Source organism: Anolis carolinensis, chromosome 3 (genome assembly GCF_035594765.1).
Source record: "Anolis carolinensis isolate JA03-04 chromosome 3, rAnoCar3.1.pri, whole genome shotgun sequence".
Taxonomy (NCBI): Eukaryota; Metazoa; Chordata; class Lepidosauria; order Squamata; family Dactyloidae; genus Anolis; species Anolis carolinensis.
Window position 1 is genome coordinate 103,631,599 of NC_085843.1, and position 13,126 is coordinate 103,644,724.

Genomic DNA, 13,126 nt, shown 5'->3' on the forward strand with positions numbered 1-13,126 from the left:
ACCTAAAGAACATAAAAGCAGGCCCTTGCTTAACAATGTTGTCAATCTGGAAAAAATGGCAAACTAAATTACAAATAAATAAAATTGACCCTTTCCCATTAGAAACATTGGATAATAAGGATAAGACATTTAGGAATATAATTAAGGCACTGAAGGAAAATGGTATTAAAAGGACTGGGGACCTTATGGACCCCAAAGGAGAAATATTAAAGTGGGATAAAATAAAAGATAAATGTGGCCAAGGGAACTGGATAGCATGGTTAGGTTTGTCCAGTAAAGCCCAGGCCATGAAAAGAAGAGAAGCAGGTGAAACCCCACTGGATAGAATAATTAGAAGGAAATTAGAAACAGATAAAGGAATGATTGGGCTATGGTATGATGTACTAATTACCTTAACTTATAATACGAAAGAAACGCTTACAGAGATCTGGAAACAGGAAAAAAACTTTACTGAGAAACTAATTGGGTCATGGATCAATAATATTCATAAAATTAATCATATAAGGATCAAAGAAACACAAAGGAAAATAATCACAAAATGGTATAGAACCCCCCTACAATTGGCTCATATAACGGGAAGTACCTCGAACAAATGTTGGCATAAATGTGGGGGAATAGGTTCATTCTCCCACATGTGGTGGGACTGTAGAAAAATTCAAATCTTTTATAGCAAAGTAAGAAAAGAAATGGAAGAAATAATAGGAAAAGAATTAATATGGGACAAAGCCAGATTTATGTCCCTCACAATAAAGGTAAGGGAAGATAACAATAATTGGACCGAGATTCTAAAATATATGACAGCCGCAATACAAGCCACAATAGCCCGAGGATGGAGGGATGAGACAAAATGGAACGTAGAAATTTGGTGGTCTTATATATCAGAATATATAATCAATGATTTCATTAATCAAAGGAAAAGAAAATATACAAATTGTCTAAAAGAATCTGACTGGTTCAGGAAATGGTCAGTCCTAATTAACAAAATAGATGGAGATGAAAGATACACCACCTTGAACCAGGCGTTCCACACAGTTAAAATGATACAATGATAATATATTGAATTGCTGTTCCAGGGGGGAGGGGGAACGGGGGAGGGGAGGGGGGTGGGTGTTACATTCCAAAGGATCGTTTAAAATGTCATTTAAGCATTAGTTACTTTTGGTATTATGTATATTGAAATAAGACATGCATCATTGCTGGGTCCTTGGGTCTTAACATTCAACAGACTCAAAAAACTTGCCATAGGAACCACCCCCCATTGCATAGATCTTCTTTTTCATTGCTGCATAACAACCAATCTTTCTAATCATGGTCAGGTCTGGTTGCTTTGTCCATGTCCTACTGTAAATGTCATAGGACTCCATGGAGATGAGTTCCCGTTCTCCATCCTCACCTCCCAGAACATATAATATCCCATCAATTTCTACCAAGCCAAAATTGTGTCACGCCTCCATCGTCGGTGGCAAAGAGCTCCCTGAATTAGTATCTGGATCATACTTTTCCCCAGAACATAAAGTGACTTTGTTATCATCTTGGCCTCTAAGCACAAACAGGAACCCTTCTGCTGAAAGAACACCATGATTTATCCTGTGTGTACTCAGAGGAGCTAGTTCTATCCAAAGTTGTCTGTTAGGATCATATAAAGGGCACATACACCGCATTACTGATGATGGCTTCTGGGATACTCGTTCTTCTCTGCCAATGGTCATTCTGAATATCTTCTGGGTTTAAACAAAGTGAGCATGGCTTCCCTCTGCTGGGGCTGCATGAGGGGGATGTTGCTGCACTCTTTGACGATTTCCCGGACCAAAGGCTCGCTCATCATCTGCTCTCGCAAGTAGGCACAGTCCAGCCCTGCTACCCACACTGCTGACATCACATCCTTCATGTGAACCTTTCTTAGCTCAGGATCATGGGAAATCCACCGGATCACAGCTTCAAAAACATGTTTTTCTTTTCCCAACATTCAGTTTCTCCAAGGACAGCACCTCTTTTAGTTTCTGAGGACTAGGTTCCAGGAATTCCTCTGTGCTGCTGACATCTCTGAAGTGTGTTTCCAGATATTTGGAGGCAAGATAATGTACATGGTGCAAGCAATAGTGCAGAGCAAAGTCCCAGATCCCAATGCAGTTTTCAGTAGCAATGCAACCCTCGAGGAACTCACTACACAGAGTTTTTAGATCTGTGAGCAACAACAGGTCAGCAGCTTGTACAACATCCCAAATGGTGTCTTCACTTAGCCTGATATGACCACTGAAGATGTAGTCTAGAATCTCTTTCATAGTGTTAACAGATATCCCCTCAAGTTCAATTTTATAAATGGAGCCATCGACCTTTGGAGGATTATAGTTCAATTTTGTTTGGACATAGAGGCTGGCCACGGCCAGGATATTGGTCTGGATGGAGATCTCTCGCCCCTCAAGCACCAGGTGGGCATTGCAGAAGCGTCCCTCCTCGCAGAAGGCACTCAAGGCCTGCAGAAGCTGGGCCGGGAGCTGGGGGTTGGCCACGGCGCTGCCTTGAGTCCCAGAGGACATCATGGCCTGCAGAAACAAGAGACCGCGGCCTCGGGTGGTTTCCTTCCCCACTCAGAAGGAAGGAGGGCCTTGCCCCTCTCTCGTTCTCATTCCCTCAGCTTCTCCACTCGTGCCTCAGCCGCCCGCTCTCCTTCGTGCTGGGTGCCATCGTAATATCATCCCACCATGACACCTTTTACCTTCTGGACAATAAAATTGTCTGCAAGGCAAGTGAGGAATTTGTTAGATTTTGTACTCTTGGAGAAGTGTGTTTTCCAACAATAATAAGTAATGATAGCAATACAGATTTCATACTCTTTAGTATAGGGGTCCCCAAACTATGGCCTGCGGGCCATATAAGGCCCCTCAAAGGCATTTATCCGGCCCACACTGCAGTGGCTTCCTCCTCCTCTTCCGAGGAAGGTGCGTGCCGCTGCCGCCTTTCCTGCCTTCTCCCTCTCACTACACAAGCCTTGGAGCCTTGCCTTTCGAGCCTTTCCCGCCTTCTTCCTCTGCTGCCCTGCCTCCTCCCTCGCCCCGTGCGTGCCTTGCAAAGCTTTGCTTTCTGTTTATAGAGGTATTTTAATTATTATTTAATTAATTATTAATTATTAAGGGCTATTTTGCTTGTGCTTTTGGTTCACAAAGGCAGACAAGGGTTGGTCTAATTGGCCCAAGGAGTCTCTTCCAACCCTCGTTATTATTTTGATGATGATGATGATGATGATGATTAACATTGAGGCTGGGTGGCCATCTGTCAGGGGTGCTTAGCTTGTGCTTTTGGTTCACAAAGGCAGAAGGGGGTTGGACTAAATGGCCCAAGGGGTCTCTTCCAACCCTTATTATTATTATTATTATTATTATTATTATTGATGCAAAGACAGAGTATGACACAGTAAATGAGATCTGTATGCTGGATTTCGTATAACAAAATCACAAGTCGAACACTTCCCAAACGTTTAGGACTGTGTGATGTGTTGTTGTTGTTGTTGTTGTTGTTGTTGTTGTTATTGTTGTTGTTGTTGTTGTTGTTGGCTATCTGTCAGGGGTGCTTTGCTTGTACTTTTGGTGCACAAAGGCAGAAGGAGGTTGGACTAAATGGCCTAAGGGGTCCCTTCCAACTCTCTTTATTATTTTTATTATGATTATGATTCACATTGAGGCTGTATTTGTTCCCATTTTGTTTTGTTTTTACTTCAAAATAAGATGTGTGCATAGGAATTTACTCATAGTTTTTTAAAAAAACAAAAACAAAACTATAGTCTGGCCCTCCAACGGTCTGAGGAACCATGTACTGGCCCCCTGTTTAAAAAGTTTGGGGACGCCTGCTTTAGTACTTTCTACATAACAGTTTCTAATGGAAGAATGTGAATGATGCTGAGAATTAACATAGAGTTAGCTACATATTATCCATGAGGGGAAACATGCAAATTAATACATGATGTACATGATGTGTACATGATACTGAACTTTGTTATTGTACAATTGGCAACTAAGATTTAGTTGTAAAACTTCATCCATTGATATGCTTGTACAGAATGAAATTTCATGATTCTAAACTAGCTTTCAATGGGATCAATAGCAAATGCATGCTTCTACAAGTTATTTTAATTACTGAAATTGGATTTGGAAAAATTTTATAATTGTACCAATTTGAGTACACAAACCCAGGTGCTCACTTTCCACACATCTGATGCAGTAAACGTATAATACTACAACAGGGATAATTTTTTTTGTACAGTGCATCAAATGTTGGCTTCATTCTACAGCATTCTTTGCTTTCAGATTTCAACAGATGTTTCCTGAATTAATCATTTGTTACATTAGGGACTTCTCCCACATGGACATCAGATAACATTTCTTCATAAGACTTTCTTTGGCAGTCATATCTGCACTACATGGAACATATTATACATTCAGCACCACCACCATCTTTTGTGTGTGTGTGTAAACTGCAACACTGGGGACACTCCAGTCATGCATACTCTTCTTTTATAATAGTTTTATTTTATTTATTTGTTTGTTTATCGTGTCAGAAGCAAACCAAGCATACAAGTTTTTAATTTATTTGAAAACACAAAGTTAAAAATACACAACAACAACAACAACAACAACTTGGCATTATACTAAATGTCCTTTGACCTGTAGCTGGCCACTTGGAGTGCCTCTGGTGTTGCTATTAGAAGGTCCTCTATTGTGCATGTGGCAGGGCTCAGACTGCATTGTAGTAGGAGGTCTGTGGTTTGCTCTTCTCCACACTCACATGTCGTGGATTCCACTTTGTGGCCCCATTTCTTAAGGTTGGCTCTGCACCTCGTGGTACCAGAGTGAAGTCTGTTCAGTGCCTTCCAAGTCGCCCAGTCTTCTGATTGCCCAGGAGGGAGTCTCTCATCCAGTGTCAGCCACTGATTGGGGTTCCAGATTTTAGCCTGCCATTTTTGGACTCTCACTTGCTGAGATGTTCCTGCGAGTATCTCTGTAGATCTTAGAAAACTATTTCTTGAATTAAGGTGTGTTGGCTGATATCGGAACAGGGGATGGACCAGAGATGTCAATGCCTTGGTCCTTTCATTGCTGGCTGCTACTTCCCAGCAGACATCAGTTGGTGCAATGCCAGCTAAACAGTATAATTTCTTCAGTGTGTGGGGCATAGACATCCTGTGATGATGCGGAATGTCTCATTAAGAGCCACATCCACTGTTTTAACGTGGTGAGATGTATTCCACACTGGGCATGCATATTCAGCAGCAGAGTAGCAAAGCACAAGGGCAGATGTCTTCACTGTGTCTGGTTGTGATTCCCAGGTTGTGCCAGTCAGCTTTCGTACAATGTTATTTCTAGCACCCACTTTTTGACTGATAGCGATTTGTAATAGTTGTAACCAGAAGTGACTTATAATTGTAGAAATACCATGAATCCATTTAATATCTTACAGTGAAGACACGGAATTCAGCAAATGGACATAGCAGACATTTGTGTACATAGATCTATGCATAAACACGAGTTGGCATAAATACTCATAATGAGAGTCCCTTGCCTTTTGTTTTTAATATGATAAAGTCTGGGGTTTTTTTTAGAATTTCTCCATCCCTCAGCCCCTTGCTTCTTTAAAACCTTACTTTTATCAAGGCTATTGTACATGTGGCCTTTCCCTCTCTTGCTGTCAATGCCATCATAGTGCATCATGCCATTTAATTTTGTTGCATTTTAGGCTGCAAATAAGGTAAAGGTAAGGGACTTTTGACCTTCCAGAAGTTGTTGAATTCTCATATCTGCCAACCACATCAACATAGCAATTGCTAAAGGATTATGGGAGGTTGTGGTTTAGCAGTGTCAGGATCTTCTCTCCACTGTGAAATACATTTATTCCTTTTTTGAAAGAGTATGGTTCTTTCTCAATCACATAAATAAATAATTTATTCCACTTCTCTTTTTTTTTGTATGAATGAATGAATCCTCAAACAATGCACCATATCTTCCATGTCTTTGCTTTTTTAATTTACAAAGCAAAACAAAGAAATAAAAAACAATTTGTTCATCAAAGTTTTTACATGTTAAAGGGTTAGACATAAGATCTGGGGGGTTCTGGCAAATATTAATCCCAAGAAGTAGTTTTTAGAAGTGTCTCTATAGAATTAGAAGTAGCAATAATTTTGATTTTATGTGTGGCTATATAAGCATGGAAATGTTAAACACATGTAACTTCCTTAGCCACATACAGTTTAGAAGCCCAACTCATTTTTTTTTCTTATGTGTTTGAAGAAACCTAAGAAAATGGGTACCCTATGGCACATGGAATTGACTAAAAGTCATACTTGGATATGTGGTAACAGACGGGGGCGGGGAGGGGGGGGATAAACGTTCCACAGAAGGCATTGATTAGTATTTTCTTTCAAGAGTGGACAAAAATAAATAGAATGTGTGCTTATGAAATGTATAAGAAAGCAAAACCAAGGATGGATGGCAAACACTGAAGTGCATGGCTGGAATTCAAAATAATCTTGTTAAATTGGTCTACTGGGATAAGTTTGCATAAGGTGCAGTTAAAGGAAGAACAGTGTTTTTCCCCAGGACCTAAAAAAATAAATAAGTAAAGATCAAACACAGAACAGGATGAAGGTCAATTGGCAAGGGAAGATCATAACAACGTCCATTTCAAAGGTTCAGTCTTTAAGCAAAGGATAGTGGTATAGCAACTTTGGCCTTTTTTCCTCCTGCAAAAGAGATCCGTTCTGGTTTGGGAATGGAAAACAAGATTTGTTGCACTAACTCTGCAAGCACCAGGAATATAGAATTGCTCCCAGAATTTGGAACTCTCTGCCAAAGGAAACGGCACTGGTTCCTTCTATGTGGTCCTGCTTACAGGTGGACACATCTTGTGTATAAGACAGCCTTTGGCATTTTATCTATTGATTCAGAGGAACCTTTTGCATTTAAACTAGGTTGTTAATGAAGGAGGTCTGAACAGACTTTTTTTTGTTTATTGCTATATTTTAAAACTGTTTTTACTGATTTCGCTATTTCAATTGTGTTTGTTTTACCTGAATTCTATAATTTTCAATTGTCTGGCATGAATAATAAGATATAATTTTTTAAAATGCCCAAATATGCTGCTGGTTTGTGCTTCCTTGGCTACATATGTCTCTATAATTTCCCCCTTAAGCTAGCCTGAATAAGTGGCAGTTATAAACCAATAGCAATCATTTTCTTATTATTTTAGGTGATCTCTTTTCTATAAATGCACTAAATAACCCCCAAAATGCTACAGAAATGTTATATTTGTAACAAGTTATAGTTTTGGGGTCTGCAGCAAATAGTTTTGCCTGTTTGCAAGTCATGGAGGATCTAACAAATGATTTTTGTGTGTGTCAGTATAAGTCATCTGTTGACTTATGGTGACCTCATGAATTTCATAGGGTTTTTTGTAAGCAAGACATCCTCAGAGGTGTTTTGCCATTGCCTTCCTCAGAAATATAGCCAACTGCACCTGGTATTCCTTGGTGGTCTCTCATCCAAGCACTAACATCTAAGATCAGGCAAAATTTAATGCCTTCAGATGATTTAGGCCTGCTAACAAATGATTTACCAATATGCATTTTCATATGACAAATAGGCAAACCAAACATAATACTTTAAACATGGTAATATCTCTTGATGTATGCAAAATTAAGTCAGTCTGCTTTGATTAATTTTTTTCCGTTCAGTTTCAGTTCATGGAAAAGCCTTCCCTGCTCCACATGTTGATTTCAAAGGTTTGTCACACTTGAGATATTCTTTCACTTTTTTTCTGTTTCTGTCAGTAAATTCTTCTATCATCCTACCATCATTGTCAGGACTTCATACTGTTCCCTCTAGAGAATATTGCTTTGCTTGTTTGTTTATTCATTTGTTTTCATTCTCAATATTTACTAACATCTAACTTTTCTAAAAATGAGATCTATAGCTCAAGTTTTCATACAGAATACTACTTAGATAAAATACAACTTTCCTTTCCCTTTTAAATAAAAATTATTACAGGTCAGTTGAAGTTGTATTTATTTAATGGACTTCTGTTTCATGGAAGCATTTTGGAAGAGAGTAGTTTTTGCAAGACATAAATCAACTTTCCTTAATTTGACTTTTTTGTTTCATTTTTATGGCTGCCCTTGAGCTAATTTTTAATATTGGACAGATTTATCTAGGATTCACTGAAGGCTAAGGCTGCTGTAAATAGAAGAACTCATCACATTGAGGTCCTGAAGCCAGGTAACAGTGGGGGCATTCACTGGGCAGCGTGGCAAATCCGGTAAGCAGTGTGGCAACCCATCACCCCATGCCCCACATTGCCCATTTCCCCATCCCACAGGAAGAAGTGTCACTGCCCAGCTTCCCCCCTGTGCTTTCCCTGTTCTACCTTATGAGAACACAGGAAGCCTCCTGAGTTCTCTTTGCTCAGTCATACAATGCTTCAAGTACAGTTCATGGGTGAAGCCCTGCCAGAAGTAGCTGTGTGCCATTTGATCATATCTGGCAGGCTCCATCCAGGATTGAGCAGGAAGCATTGTATGACAGCTCAGTTTGCCCATGTGATGAAGTGGTAAGTTAGAGGCTTCAGGACAATCTGGGCATTTGAGAAAGACTTATTATTTTACTATGCAAAGTAATATACATAGATATATTCGTGCAGACTATTCCAGTGCAGTCTCGGAGATATATAATCTCTGTAGATAACTTAAGCTAATTAGCAACTGAGTTCACCAATGAGATGGGCCCAAAATACAATGCTTGGAATTATATGTATGTGCCATAACTAAATAGTATTTCCTACCCCAAGCTTCCCTCTCCAACTTACTTTGCCAGGCATCAGCTGTACTGAGAAGGAGGTCTCTTTGGCTTGCAGTCAAGGCATAATGATGATTTCCCACTTCCTCCCTTTACCAGTGAGACTGAGACATAGATCAAGAATCCTGCTTCTTATTGTCATAGCATCTCTAGCTGGTGGGACAAAAGTGGACCTCCATGTTGTACATTATTATTCATGTCCCATCGAGTATGTTCTCCTAATATATTCTGACAACTTCTAAAATAAAATTCAACCTTTCTGAAACAATTGCTAACTGTTGGACTGTAGATATGTTCAGGTTCTCTGAGTTAGTCTATCAAGGTAAGTCTACCCTGTGGTATATCTAAATGGAGAAAGGAGTTAAGATATAAAGCAATATGCAGTATTGCTCCTTTGCAGAACAAGTTTTTTCCAATGTTTTCATTGTGGTCTTACATGCTGTTAGAAATTATTTTTATTGTCTATTATTGTTTGATTTCCTTTCTTATATAATGAAAATTAAAAAAAACATTTAAAAGAATACAAGTGGGGCCTGAACCATATTAAGGTATTTATATCAAACTTTTCAAATCAAAAAGCCTTCACAAATTGACTTACAAAATAGCTCAGCAAAATAAATTCCATTGTGAAATATGAAAATCAATTCAATTTAACCTATTTCCTTATAGAAACAATTTTGCAAGTCTCTTGGCAATTTATAACAGATTCTAGTAAAACATGAATGAATAGGGCAGAGACGTTTGAAAGATGTGGATCTTGATTCAGATGGAAAAGTGAATAGCAATAAAGTGTTGCAGTATGAAGTGTTTGTGTTCAGAGTTCCATTCCATCTTGCAGAATATTTCATTCTTTTCCCTCTGTCATGTGTTCTCTAAAACCCGCAACACTGATCGGTCAGTGGACATGATTTGTCTTCCTAAACTTTTGGAAATAAAATCACCCCCATTAGTGCTTTTAAAAAGAAATTGATATATTTTTATTCAAAGTTTGAATTTCTTCCAGAGATGCTTCTGTGATTAAATAGTGTTACTACAGCCAATTAAGGACACATATGAATCTTTGATTTGGTAATAACTTAGAACATTGAGGTGTTGGCTGGAGTTCACTAAGGCAGTTACAAATGTACAACCTAGAGTAATGTGTTTATGATCTTTACATTTTCTCTAGCTCTCGCAAACCCCACTTACCAGGCTGCAGCAATAGTGATTGATGAGTCTGTCTTTCTGTTGATTGTGAAACAACTCCCTGAAATGCTCCCTCCAGTCATGTGAGTGATTTTTGGAATGAGGGGGATTGCAGCAAGAATGCTGCTTCTGGTTCCTTGTAGTGGATGCTGCTTGATTAGTGGGGATTGGGGGAGTCGGGCTCGGAGGTACTAATTAGCTGTGTAAGTGATACAGAATTCAAGCCAGTGATTGTAATGATTAGGCGTTACACTACAAATGCATTTCAAATATATTTTACATCATTTTTAATTGAGTAATATAGTAGCACTATTTTCAGAACCACTGTAGCAAGGTAAGCATTCTGCAGATAGAAGACTATATTTCTTTTTTTATCCTCACAGTGCCATAGTGAAATTTGATGTTCTGGAAGCATACCTTTATCACTGAACATAAAACTTACTTCTCACTCAACATTCTCAGCATACCTGCTTTCAATTGAACATGTCTGAAATTGTTACTATAAGGCAAGGCATCAAAGCTAATTGAGTGATGTTTGGGTTTCTGGCAGTGAAAGACTTCATAACTGGACATGTTTTTAAAATGGTTGGCTTAAGTCACAAGAAGTCATAAAGAGCACCTGTTAGAACAGACAAGAGGCATCATACTGAATAAAATGCTGAACATTTTTTTCCATTTGAAAATCCATGCCAAGGAATATGTGGAATTTTCTTGATAAACAATACAGAACAATGGCTAAAATTAGGGAGAACTTTCATGCCAAGATCTCATGCTTTAGACACCTTTGTAAATGAACTATTAAAAAATTAAAAGAGTAACTAGAGACTTTTTTAAAAAAATCAAGGAAAGTGTGTGTGTGTGTGTGTGTGTGTGTGTGTGTGTGTGTATATATATATATATATATATATATATATATATATATATATATATATACACACACACACACTAGCTGTGCCCGGCCACGCGTTGCTGTGGCTGATGGGAATCATTTGTTGACCAGGTGGAATAGCAGTGAATAGCCTTGCAGCCTTAAAGTCTGCGTGTTTTTGGTTACGTGAATCCTTGTTTGGTGAGCTGGAATACAATTGAATAGGTTTGCTGCTTGGAAGGCTGGGTAGTTGCGTTGTAGGGAAATGGTTTTTTTAGCCAATTTGAATTGCACAGAATTCGGTGTTTGAAAGACTGACTGCTTTGTACATAGGGGCATCCTTTCTTGGGAGTAGCCTCATGGCTTGAAACCCTGAAGGTGTACTATCAAGGGGAAATGTTGGTTGTTTAGGTTGAATAGCAGTGAATAGCCTTTCTGTTTGCAAGGGTGGTTGCTTCCTGCCTGGGGGAATCCTTTATTGGGAAGTATTAGCTGGCCCTGGTTGTTTCCTGTCTGGTATTCCCATTTTCAGAGTGTTGTTCTTTATGTAATGTCCTGATTTTAGAGATTATATTGTTTTGTATTATTACACAACAGTAATTTTAGGTATTATATTTGTTGCCTGAGAGTACAGGCAGGCGGCTCCTTTTTCCAATCCCTGGAAGAGAGACAGAGGCCCAGGCAGCTGAGGCTGGGAAGGTAGGGCCCTCGTTTGAAAAGAGGAAAAGGGGAGGGAGGGGTGCAAGGAGCCAAGGCCCTGCTCCCGGGTGACCCTGCCTAGGCCTTCACGCCGTTTGACTCTGCAGGCCTGCCCCATGAGGCAGGGCTGGGCCCTCGCTGGGTCTTCAGAGCCTTTAGGACACAGCAGGGGGGGGGCTCTTCCCGGCCTTGCGGACACCCCTGCCTCCGCCTCTGCAGGCCTCCCTTTAAAAAAACAAAACAAAAAGAAAAACCTTGGGGCCTTGCGGCCTCCCTCTGGCTGGCGGGAGGCTGAGGCGACTCTTCGGGTGGGGGGGCAGCCTTCCTCCAGCTTTAAAATCATGGGTCACAAAGCAAAACCCTGAATTTTTCCAAAATGGTTCTGATGCCTGGGTTAAACTATGGTGCAAATGTGTACAAATTGATGGTGACTATGTTGAACTGTAGTTTTGTGTAGAGGATAGTGCAGGCTATGATCTGTAGCACCTTCTGCTGTTATATGTTCATTCATAACATTTTTATGATACAGGAAGCAAAACTTTTTGACTCACCCTCATATATGATGACTTACACATTTTAAAAAGTAAAATCAGAATGTACATGGTGGTCAGCTGATGACAACAGAAAGGGGGGAAACCCTCTAATAAAGAGGAGTGGTGAGATCATAGAGTTCACTAAAGAGTGCATGAGCAAAGAAAAGGAAGACAACTTTCATTCCAAACACTCCACTCCTCTCCGTATTATTTTAACATTACAAGCTATACAAAATAGATAAAAAACATCTTTTGTTCTGCATATGAATGTAGCAAGAAATTTGTGAAAAAAATCCTAAGCATAATTATTACAGTAAGTCAATATTTTTATATGCATTAAAAAAAGACTATAAGCCACAAGCAAATTAACTTTGGATGGCAGAATATTCTCGCATATTCTCACCAAATACACACAATGAATTTGGACATGTAAGTTACCCTGAATTCAGTGCAGATTACTCAAATCAATTCATTCTTTTATGTTTCTATTTCATGGATGCTATGTTCTTTAGAAGCTTGCTTAGACCAAGTTAATAGACTTTTAGATTTCCTCCATGTGAATAGGTGTTCACTTTTTGAATAATAAGAATTATATACCATGGTGGAAGTGGGGGCATCAGTATTTTGAGATGCTTAGGTGGGGCATGGTCAAATAAAATTGGGAATCACTGCCATAAGGTGAACTTATTACAGAATTTTGTTTTCAGAATTTGTTCCGAGGAGTTTTGCCATTAAGAATAATTCTCTGCTTCTCAGAGTGTATGGCTTTCCCAGAGTTACCTAGTTTCCATGACTAGGTAGGGAACTGAACTTTGGTCTCCAGGAATTCTACATCGTGCTTTCTCCTAACTTCAGATTAGGTTCTATGTGACTACAGGAATATAGGTTCATCTTAGGAATGCCATAAGCTGATATGACAAGATTTACTTTCTAGATGTTGGATGGGGACTATGGGAGACCAGGATTTAAACTGGCTTGGCTACAGCAACCCAGGGAGTGATCTT

The 13,126-nt window shown here is 39.3% G+C and overlaps 1 pseudogene; it reads right to left on the reverse strand.

Moving 5' to 3' along the window:
• Positions 1 to 1,087: 1,087 nt before the first annotated feature.
• LOC100559056 (gigaxonin-like) lies at positions 1,088 to 2,537 on the reverse strand (annotated as a pseudogene).
• Positions 2,538 to 13,126: the final 10,589 nt, after the last annotated feature.